Below are 10,296 nucleotides of genomic sequence, written 5' to 3'. Positions count from 1 at the left end.
TTGATGCCGCCATTGGATTAACATGTAATCATTAAACCTCCACAAACAATTTTAAATGTGTTATGTACTTTTAAAGTAAAATTATCTTACTCTAAAACCGTTGGGGTTCTGCAAAGTACCCCACTCTACGTACTATTTTTTGAAAGTTTTGTATGAATAACGGTTGAAATCTACAATAACGGAACGAGGTCACAGCTCACGATCACGCCGTCTATCAGCTGTTCGCTCACAATACTGCTGCGTCGCTGGCTGTCATCATGATCGTTTTACGTGGTAACTGGTAACGCTTTGTGCTGAGAATTTTCTCGTGAATTTGCTCGTTATTTCGTCCAGATTTTGGGATTGGTAGACAGATACGGTGCGTATAATTATAAATGTTTACACAGTGTGAAAACGGTAGAAGCAAAACGGTACATGTACTTTGTGGATGGCCCTGCATGTCATGCAGCATCAATCAAAATTTAATGGCAAAAAACAATGCATAATGCATGAATGGCAATGCAATTGCAATGTACAGTCAGTCACCGGCATAGACACACTCGGTCTCGGCAAAAATGCTTGGTGTATGTACTGTGTCATGTGTGTAGATGCCATGTACTGAGTTGATTTTTATCCTTTCTAGTTATCATGTTTACATCCAGATGAAAAAAAAAATCAACATACCAGGGGACAGGGTACGTACAGCATACAGGTTCGCTGTTCAGTGTTGTACTGTAACCCGATGTACTCACACCTCTGTCACTACAATTTCCACTGACTTCTCCACTTCGGAGGTGTCTTACGTGTAGACTGGTTCAGGGTTAGCTCGTTCACGTAGCAGTTCCATTGCACTAATGGCCTACTACTTAAAAACATTACATAGATTGCATGGTCGATCGGAGTGTTATCGCTAGAGCACCTCGGACTAGTCCAGGGTGTACACAAAATACCACTTATTCACATAAACACCACTTGATCACTTCATACCGTTCCTCACATATATAACCTGAAATCGATTATTGTGAATAATCGATGTTTCGCGTGCTCGTTATTTCGTCCTGATTTTGGGATTGGATAACCTGAAACATCGATTATTGTGAATATATTCACTGATCATTGCCCTAGTTGTTCCTTCCCCACAGTCCATGGAGCCATGATTAATGACGTATGTACGTGTAGAAACGGGGGCACCATAAACTCATATCACTGTGATGACATCACACTGACGGCCTATATATAGGAAGATTATTCAAAACATGGCAAAGATATTGATCACTGTAATGATCATTTTACAACCTCAAATGTGCTCAAAATGTGTATACATGTTCATACACCAAATATGTTATGTTCAAGTCTTTATGTGAGAAATGTTAGGAAGTGGAATTTATGTGAAAAGTTATATTTTGTGTACACCCTGGATAGGTCCAAGGTAGGCATCTCATTCAGTGGAAATCATAGTGATGGAGGTGTGCTAGTACCTGGGGCTAATTTGATGTGTGTGTGTGTAAATTTTGAGCACATTTGAAGACTTTGTAAAATGACCAGATTTGTGACCGTATCAATCGTCACCATCTTTTGAATCCAGGCAACGTGAGTTCAGGGTGCCCTGTTTCTCCACAATACACCGCATTCATGGCCCTAATATGGACCCGTTGTGAGGATGTCTGAGGGTAGTTTCTCATTTTAACAGGGAAAACAGTGAGGCAAAAGCGCAAGACCGGTGAGGCTTATTAGTATGTTTTATAATTATAATTGACACCACATATTTTGTTCCAAATTATATTGTTGCAGTTTGTCAGGCATGAGAATTTTCAGGCTTTTGCCTGAATTCTGGCTATTTTGATGTCCAAATTGTACACATTTTTTTCAGCCTGTTTGGTGCCTTGGCCGATTCACACACTTTTTCAGGCAGTTTTGAAAAACAAAAGCCATTCTCATGCCTTGTTTGTCCAGTTACTACCTGACCTGTATTCCTCTATTTATAGTGATGACTAGGTGATACTATAGAGACTTGGTGTTTACATTCAAGTTTATTGTAAATAATTACCAATTGATTTAATCAATTTTATTTTCCTCACTTGTAGGATGGCAACTCTACTGGTACATCAAAACATGTACAACCCAGAACAGAAAAAAAGCTGACAGACCACCACATCTACTAGAAAACAAAATGACCTTTGCTGGCCAACCTGTAAGCATAGTAAGTAATACATTACGGGCTACCGTCACCTAGAAGACCCGTTACTCACTTACTCAGAAGGCCCACTATTCAGAAAACCTGTCACCCAGAAGGTCCGAGCTATTCAAAATTATGAATAGCAGGCTTGTTTTCATTTAAAATGACCCGCTAACCACAAAATCCGCTAACCAGAAGATCCGCTAACCAGAAGACCCGCTAATCAGAAATCTGTTAATCAAACAGCCTGCTACTCATTCTAATTAACAAGCCTAATTCTGATTAAAGGGCCCTTTGCAGAAGCACACCCACTATTCAGACTTGTAACCCGCCACTCAGAAAACCTGGTTAGGGTTATAACCAGGGACAGGCGATTTGCGCGGAACTTTCTTTCCGCGCAATTTAGGTATACATGATTTGCATTGAAAAAAAAAGTTCCGCGCAATTTGCTATTTTTTTCCGCGCAAATCGCCTGTCCCTGGTTATAACTTATAGTGGGCATTCTGAGTAGCAGGTCTTCTGGGTAACAGATACAGCTGGCTAGCCAGAAAACCAGCAGTCAGAGGTAGGACTTTTACATAAAATACTACAAAAAGCCCACTATTCAGAAATTACATTACGCAGAAGGCCTGCTACTCAGAACATTCTGACTAGTTGGCCTTCTGAATAATGGGTTTCTGAATAGGGTCTTTTGACTACCAGGTCTTCTGAGTGACGGGCTGCTCACTATACATTACAATGTAGATATGCAAAATGATAAATGCCATATTTACAAACTTTTTGACTTTATGGTGCCAACATAATGCCCATAATGCTGGCTTGAAAGTGACATCCTTTTTTAAGTTAATTTTTTAATATTATCAAAAGTAGCATATATTTTCTATTATTTTTTTGTTTGATATATTTGCCTTTTGAGAAAAAATGATATCGGATTTTGCATCTGAACAGGCATCTGAACTCTTCATGTATTTTGGAAAATGGTACTAGCGGTATGTGTATTAGCCTATTGCACGGTTGCATATGCAAGGAGAGCCTCGAACTGGCAATAGATATGAAAGAAAGTATTACGTAACATTACGCAATTCAATTCCTGTTCATACATCCTGCCAGATTGAGGCTCTCCTCGCATATGGCAGAACTGTGCAATGGGTGAATGATATGTGACATGCACAACTTGCCTGTCTCACATGTAGTAATTTCACCACTCATGTACTGTACACATCCTAAAGCTAACATAATGCAAGATAATTGCTTGAAAATGATACAGGGTGTGTAGATGGGTGAGAAAAACTCACCTGCTTATTTTTCCAAAAGAGAGTTTTTGACTTTTAAATCAAACACTGATAATAGTCATTTAAAATTTTTGTTTACATTTTTCATTCAGACCTCAGATAGGAGCAAGACTCTGAATCAAGGACCCATCAACACAAACAAATACGACCAAAAGTAAGAAAGGATTGCCACCACAGTATTGCCGAGCAAGTGTATTTCAATCCTGCATTGTATGAGCTGTATATGTAAGTATATATATATTTTTATTACAATAGAGCCTTCTTGAAAAGATAGTATAGGTATGCTAATAGTGCTATGCAAATAAAGCATTTCAATAGGAGACAGTATTATCAAGAATGGGGACCAAAATTGCTGAACTCTGGGTTTTTTATGCTAGGTGAGATTCTAACAATAATTGATACCTTAACAAGCATGAGTAACCCATGTGTACAAGTAGTTTTGAGTGAATTAACAACCAAATTAATGTGTAGAGTGCAAATTTGAAAGAAAAATGTAAAATAGCGAGCTTGTGGCCCAAAGGTGGATATTATTGTATTTGCCAGTACTGCCCTCAGGCAAGTGAGGCCTACTCGCTTCTAAAATTTTTGCAAAATTTTGATAATTGCATTTTAAACATGCCCAAAAAAATGCAATTAAATTTTTATTTCCCCACTAATTTCTGACTTTCTTATTTGTTGAACAGGTGGATCTTCACATTTTCAAAAATGGTTCATCAGAAGGACCTGCCATTGTGCCTTTTTACTACTACCAAGAATTCAGTCGGCACGTAACAATTGGAAATGTCAAGAACAAGGCACAGAATAGAGCTAACATTTAAGCAAATATTGTAGCCAACAATTGAAAATCCTGTTGGGAATTGAAAAAGCAACATCTGTGGCAGCGGGAAAATGTCAGACTATTAAGAAAGGTGTAATCTAGAGAACTTTGTGGTAGTTGATTGTGCTCATTGGGCAAGTAGGGCATGGTCTCACTGAGAAGAAACCACCAGGGACATGCTTGTTATTAACAAACAAATGAATGGCTTAAACACACACACACAAACAAACTGCATTGCATTGCATCTGAAGTCATCCTAAACCAAAAGGTGTTGCCTGTATTAAACTGTAATTTAATTGTATACATGTAGGTAAATTTTGATTGATTTATTGGGAAGGTAAATTAAGATTGCTTGATTAGATTGATTGGAGCGATTACAGAATAGGGTGCAACTCTACTCTAGTCTTATTACAAGACTGCCCTACCCCAACCCTGAACTCCGTAAACGAGGTCTGGGCTCGAGTCTGGAAAGTTGTACCCTATTTGGTAATTGTACCGATTGATTATTGAAAATAGATTGATCAACAATTTTCATTGTCAAACGTTTGTCAATTTTTGAAAACGGTGTTGATCGATACAATTGATCGATCAGATTGATTGATTTATTGGAAAGGTGAATTCTGATAGCTTGATTAGATTGATTATTGGAAAAAGACTGATCAATAATTTTCATTATCAAACTTTTTAGAAACAGTATTGCAAATCGATACAATTGATCAATCAGATTGATTGATTTTTTTGGGAGGGTGAATTATGATTGCTTGATTAGATTTATTATTTGAAATAGATTGATCAATAAATTTCATAGTCAAACTTAATAAATTTTTGGAAACAGTATTGTGGATCGATACAACTGATCGATCAGATTGATTGATTTTTTTGGAGGGTGAATTTATATGATCGCTTGATTAGATTGATTATTGGAAATAGATTGATCAATAATTTTCATAGTCAAACTATATACATTTTTGAAACAGTATAGATGATCGATAGTACAATTGATCGACAAGATCAATTGATTTATTAGGTAAGTCAATTCTGATCGCTTGATTAGATTGATTATTGGAAATTGATTGATCAATAATTTTCATTTTCAAACTTTGGCCAATTTTTGAAATGGTATTGCTGATCAATACAATTGATCGATTTTAGTGATTTATTGGGAAGGTGAATTCTGATCACTTGCTTTAGATTGATTATTGGAAATAGATTGATCAATAATTTTCATTGTCAAACTAGTCAATTTTTGGAAACAGTATTGTTGATTGACACAATTGATCGATCAGATTGATTGATTTTTTGGGAGGGTGAATTATGATCGCTTGATTAGATTGATTATTGGAAATAGATTGATCAATAATTTTCATAGTCAAACTTTACACATTTTTGAACCAGTATTGATGATCGATCAGATTGATTGCTTTATTGGGATGGTGAAATCTGATTGCTTGATTAGATTGATTATTGGAAATAGATTGATTAATAATTTTCATTGTCAAAAACTTAAGTAAATTTTTGGAAATGGTATTGCAGATCGATCAGATTGATTGCTTTATTGGGATGGTGAAATCTGATTGCTTGATTAGATTGATTATTGGAAATAGATTGATTAATAATTTTCATTGTCAAACTTAAGTAAATTTTTGGAAATGGTATTGCAGATCGATCAGATTGATTGATTTATTGGGAAGGTGGATTCTGATCGCTTGAATAGATTGATTATTGGAAAAAGATTGATCAATATATTTCATTGTCGAACTTTTTAAATTTTTGAAACAGTATTGATGATCGATACAATTGATTGATCAGATTGATTGCAAGGGTGAATTATGATCGCTTGATTATTGGAAATAGATTGATCAATAATTTTCATTGTCAAATTTGTCCATTTTTTGGAAATGGTATTGATATGATTGATTGATCAGATTGATTATTGGAAATAGATTGATCGATCAGATTGATTGATTTATAGGGAAGGTAAATTCAGATATTGATTTTTGGCATTTGCTTTTAAAATCAAAATTTTCATTTCCAATTATTTTTTAAACAGGTTAGTTTCAAATAGCTGAAGGCTGATCATGTGAATAGATCTTGATTTTTGGGGATCGTTGGTTGGTCAGAATTATTTTGGAAATAGTTTTTCAATTGATCTATCAGATTTATTAAAGGTTTTCAGGCTGATCACTTAATCAGGTCTTGATCCTTGGGATTTATTGGTCAGTCAAAGTTTTGAAACTGACTTGATTTGTCAATTTTTAATTGATGGATCAGAAATTTATTTTGTCTATTCAAGTTTGTTGAATCGTGATTTAGGTTGAGGTACTGTCACGTCAGATTTGAGTTTCGTGAAAATATTTAGCCATTAAATAATAGTTCCCTCGATTTGTGCTATGCGTCCAAGAGTTGTATAGATTCAATGACCGTGTTCAGTCAAAAGCGAAATCGGAGCAACGAAACGGCGATCGGGAAAACTTCAGAACAATAAAAAGTAGATGTTCGGATGCGAATACCAATTGTTTAGTTTTGTACGGGAAAGGCCGAGGTTTCGAATCCCGCTGAATGATAGCGCGTGGATGACTGGGTGGGTCACTTGATCATTAACATCCAACGAGGAAAGACGTGGTTTTCAATCTATACCACCTCCCGAATAATCGGGTTTGATTTCAATGAGTCGCGTAAAAGGCTACTAATACATACTATAATTGCATCCAAGCAAATTATACGAGAGTATGTACATAAATAATGGTTCCAATAAAGGTATTGGTACGAATGTAATTATGTGGTTGCGAGCTCAAGGGGTGCCGTCTAGAGGTCTTGCATCTGTGTTTGATGATGGCAGTACCGAGAAATTGACCACCGTGTGAGGGGAAGTCGTTCAAGTCACCATTTTTTTTGTTTGGATCCAATGTAAGTAAAATTTAATTTTATGAAAAATGTTATTATGTAAAGTGTGGTTTTCAGACATTTTGTCGCATATAAATGCAAGTGTAGCATGAAGATTATAAATATGCAAATTAGATGCAAATTAAGGGTGTGACATAATTTTGGAGGTAACTACAAAAAGAATGAAGTTCATTTTAAGAGTGGTTTTTATTAAAATGACCATAAAGGTCAAAATCAATTTTGGACGGTCATAACAAAAAGAAAATGACCAAACATCTGTAGAAATATAATTTCTAAAAAGGAATTGTTGAGAAATTAAAGGTCGCCTTTTGAAACAAAATTAAGCATCAAAAGCTAGCACAACAAAAGTGCAATTGATTTTGAAAGGTTGTAAAAGGTTATTATAAATATGATTTTGATAATGATTTTGTTTAAAAGAAAGTAAATAAATTGCCGGGAAAATATCGTCATAATTCTGAAAGTTTTATCAGAAAACTTTTCAGTCCATGTTTATGTTTTAAATTAACAATATGTGTAAATCAAAAGAAGGCCTACAGAAATTTAGTATGTTTTCGGTCTTGTATTTTTCAATCTGTAGTCCACCGTTTTGTTCCTGTAATTATCTGATTATCCTGAGTGTGGAAAACCGGAAACAACTGGGGTCAAAGTCAAGTCTACATGAGGGTCAACTAGGTCAACTCAACATTTCATCTCAGAACTCTTCGCTACAATTTTATGAACTGTATTTCTCCGTAATTACAACGAATATTCAAGTCATCGCTTCAATGCATTTTCAGACGTTATATTCGCCTGCATGGTATTTATAAAATTATAAAAGATTCTTCGAAATCCATCGCGAATGTGCACAAGTAAATTAAGTTTGGGGTTTATATCAAAATTGTTAAAAATGTAGTACACTAAGGAAGGGAAAAGTATTTAAACAATAATCTTGGTGTTTACAATTTTTCATCAAAATTCACGTTTGGACTTAGAATATTTCTGAGATCGATTGTCATCAACATTCATATTTGGACTTGCAATATTTTATAGTTGATTATTATTCAACAAAGATCCTATTTGTACTTTGAAAATATTTGTAATTTGAATTTTGGAATCAAAAGTGTTTGTACTTTGACAAATTTTGGAATGTTCATGAAGTAATTAATTAATCCAGGTCATTGTGGACTTAGTCCATTTTCATAACAAATTGTATTAGGAAATCAGTGTGGTTTAATAAGATCATAAACATAAGGTTATATCATCCGGTAACCAGTTTTCTGGTTAACTCTGTATTGTTTTTTTTTTTATTGATGGAGAAAAACTCAATGAATTATTATTATTATTATTAATTAAATTACTTGTAAATAATTTATAGTATACACTGGTCCGTCTGATTGTTTTTCCTAGTGTCCTTACTGAGCTATATTAGGGTTTTAATTGCACTTCGGTTGGGAGTGACAGGTACAAACATAACATAAACACAAATGGCCCAATTCATGTATCAAAGATACTGAATTTATTATTTATATTTAAATTTATAGGATGGCATCTAAGTTTGTATGTTGTCTATTGTATATAATAAAAGGTCTATGTACCTCGTTTAATTTGCAAAATAAAACAAGATCATTCTAAAGACACTCTGAAAACCAAGTATCATTCAGATGTTGTGGCATGTACAAAGGGGACTTCCACTTTTGTCAGTCTATCTGTGGAAATGCACCAAGCCAAGGGGATTATGGTTTATGGGTTACCAATTTCAGTGAGTCGTCAAATTTGAGCAGTTGGGGGGGGGGGGATCAAGACCCTGGTCCCTCATTTGGGAATACCTGTGCACACCACTTCACAGATTGATGCCAAAAAATCTTTACAAATGCCAGATTTTTGGGAACCCCAATATAAACCTGAAATGGCCCAATTGTGTGATGTGAGTGCAGCGAGCAGAAAATTTTGCACATTTAAATGTTTCTACATCTTTTTAGGGCATAATATTGAAACGATACCCAAATATCCCGGGCAAATATCTGTGCCAAAATTGCTTCACCCTGGGGGTATACATAGTTATTGCACTATACCCTTATGGGTGGATCAGATCAGATCACACATTTATAAACAATAGGCAATCCAAACATGGTTTGCTTGTTTTTGCTAAAGGGCTTCTGTTGGGTACAGGGCGTTAGTCCGACACTCCGCTAGTTCGACATGCTGCTAGTCCGAATCTGAAATGCACTGCACTAGTCCGACAAGTCGCTACTCCGAATCTAAAATACACTTTGCCAGTCCGACACACCGCTGTTCCGAAAATGAAAACCACTGCACTAGTCCGAAACTGAAAATCACTGCACTATTCCAAATCTGAAAAACAAAGCGCTAGTCCGAAACTGAAAACCATTGCACTGGTCAGAATCTGGGAAACACTGCGCTAGTCCAATATTCGGACTAGCGAGGTGTTTTTCAGATTCGTACTAGTGCTGTGGTTTTCATTTTAGGACTAGTGCAGTGTCTGACTGAAGAACTGTTTTCCAGATATGGACTAGCACAGTGTATTTCGGATTCGGATAAATCGGATTAGCAGTGTGTCGTAATGAAAAGGTGTTTTCAGATTCGGACTAGCGGCATGTAGGACTTCTTCGTGTCGGACTGTTGCAACTTGCAATGGTTTTCATTTTTGGACTAGCTCATGCTTATTTCGGACTAACGCAGTGTTTTTCATTTTCGGACTGAGGCACCCCCGTGCATATGCAACCTGTGTAGTCGGACTAGCGCCGTGTCGGACTGTTGCAGTGGTTTTCATTTTCGGACTGGCGTACCCCTGAGCATAGGGAATTTGTGAAAGTCAGACTAGCAGTGTGTCGGACTAGAGGCATGTCGGACTGAGCGGTGCACCCCCTTCTGTTTACATTGCGGCTGGGGAATATATATGATACTAAAAGTTGCATAAATGCATTTTGAACACTTTACACAAAGCTTTCATCAATAAACGTTCAATTTTTATTCTTATTTCCACAATCATACAAGTATTAGTTTCATGTTCCAAGTCCTTGGGTAATGCCGTTAAGATTTATGCAGGGGTTGAGTTTTAAGAAATACATGTTTGTAATAAATCGCAGTCCTATTGATTATAGCAAGGCTTGCTTTTTTGGTGAAGGCGA

The 10,296-nt window shown here is 36.0% G+C and overlaps 1 long non-coding RNA gene across 1 annotated transcript; it reads left to right on the top strand.

Moving 5' to 3' along the window:
* Window positions 1–232: 232 nt before the first annotated feature.
* Window positions 233–8,793, top strand: LOC140143370 (uncharacterized). Its single transcript, XR_011857748.1, has 5 exons — window positions 233–358; window positions 2,064–2,179; window positions 3,540–3,672; window positions 4,131–6,583; window positions 8,609–8,793. It is a non-coding gene; the product is annotated as an uncharacterized lncRNA (long non-coding RNA).
* The last annotated feature ends 1,503 nt before the right edge of the window (window positions 8,794–10,296 follow it).

Source organism: Amphiura filiformis, unplaced genomic scaffold (assembly GCF_039555335.1).
Source record: "Amphiura filiformis unplaced genomic scaffold, Afil_fr2py scaffold_21, whole genome shotgun sequence".
NCBI classification, from domain to species: domain Eukaryota; kingdom Metazoa; phylum Echinodermata; class Ophiuroidea; order Amphilepidida; family Amphiuridae; genus Amphiura; species Amphiura filiformis.
The sequence above is the reverse complement of the archived record's forward strand: the minus strand, read 5'-3'. Positions and strand labels throughout refer to the sequence as shown.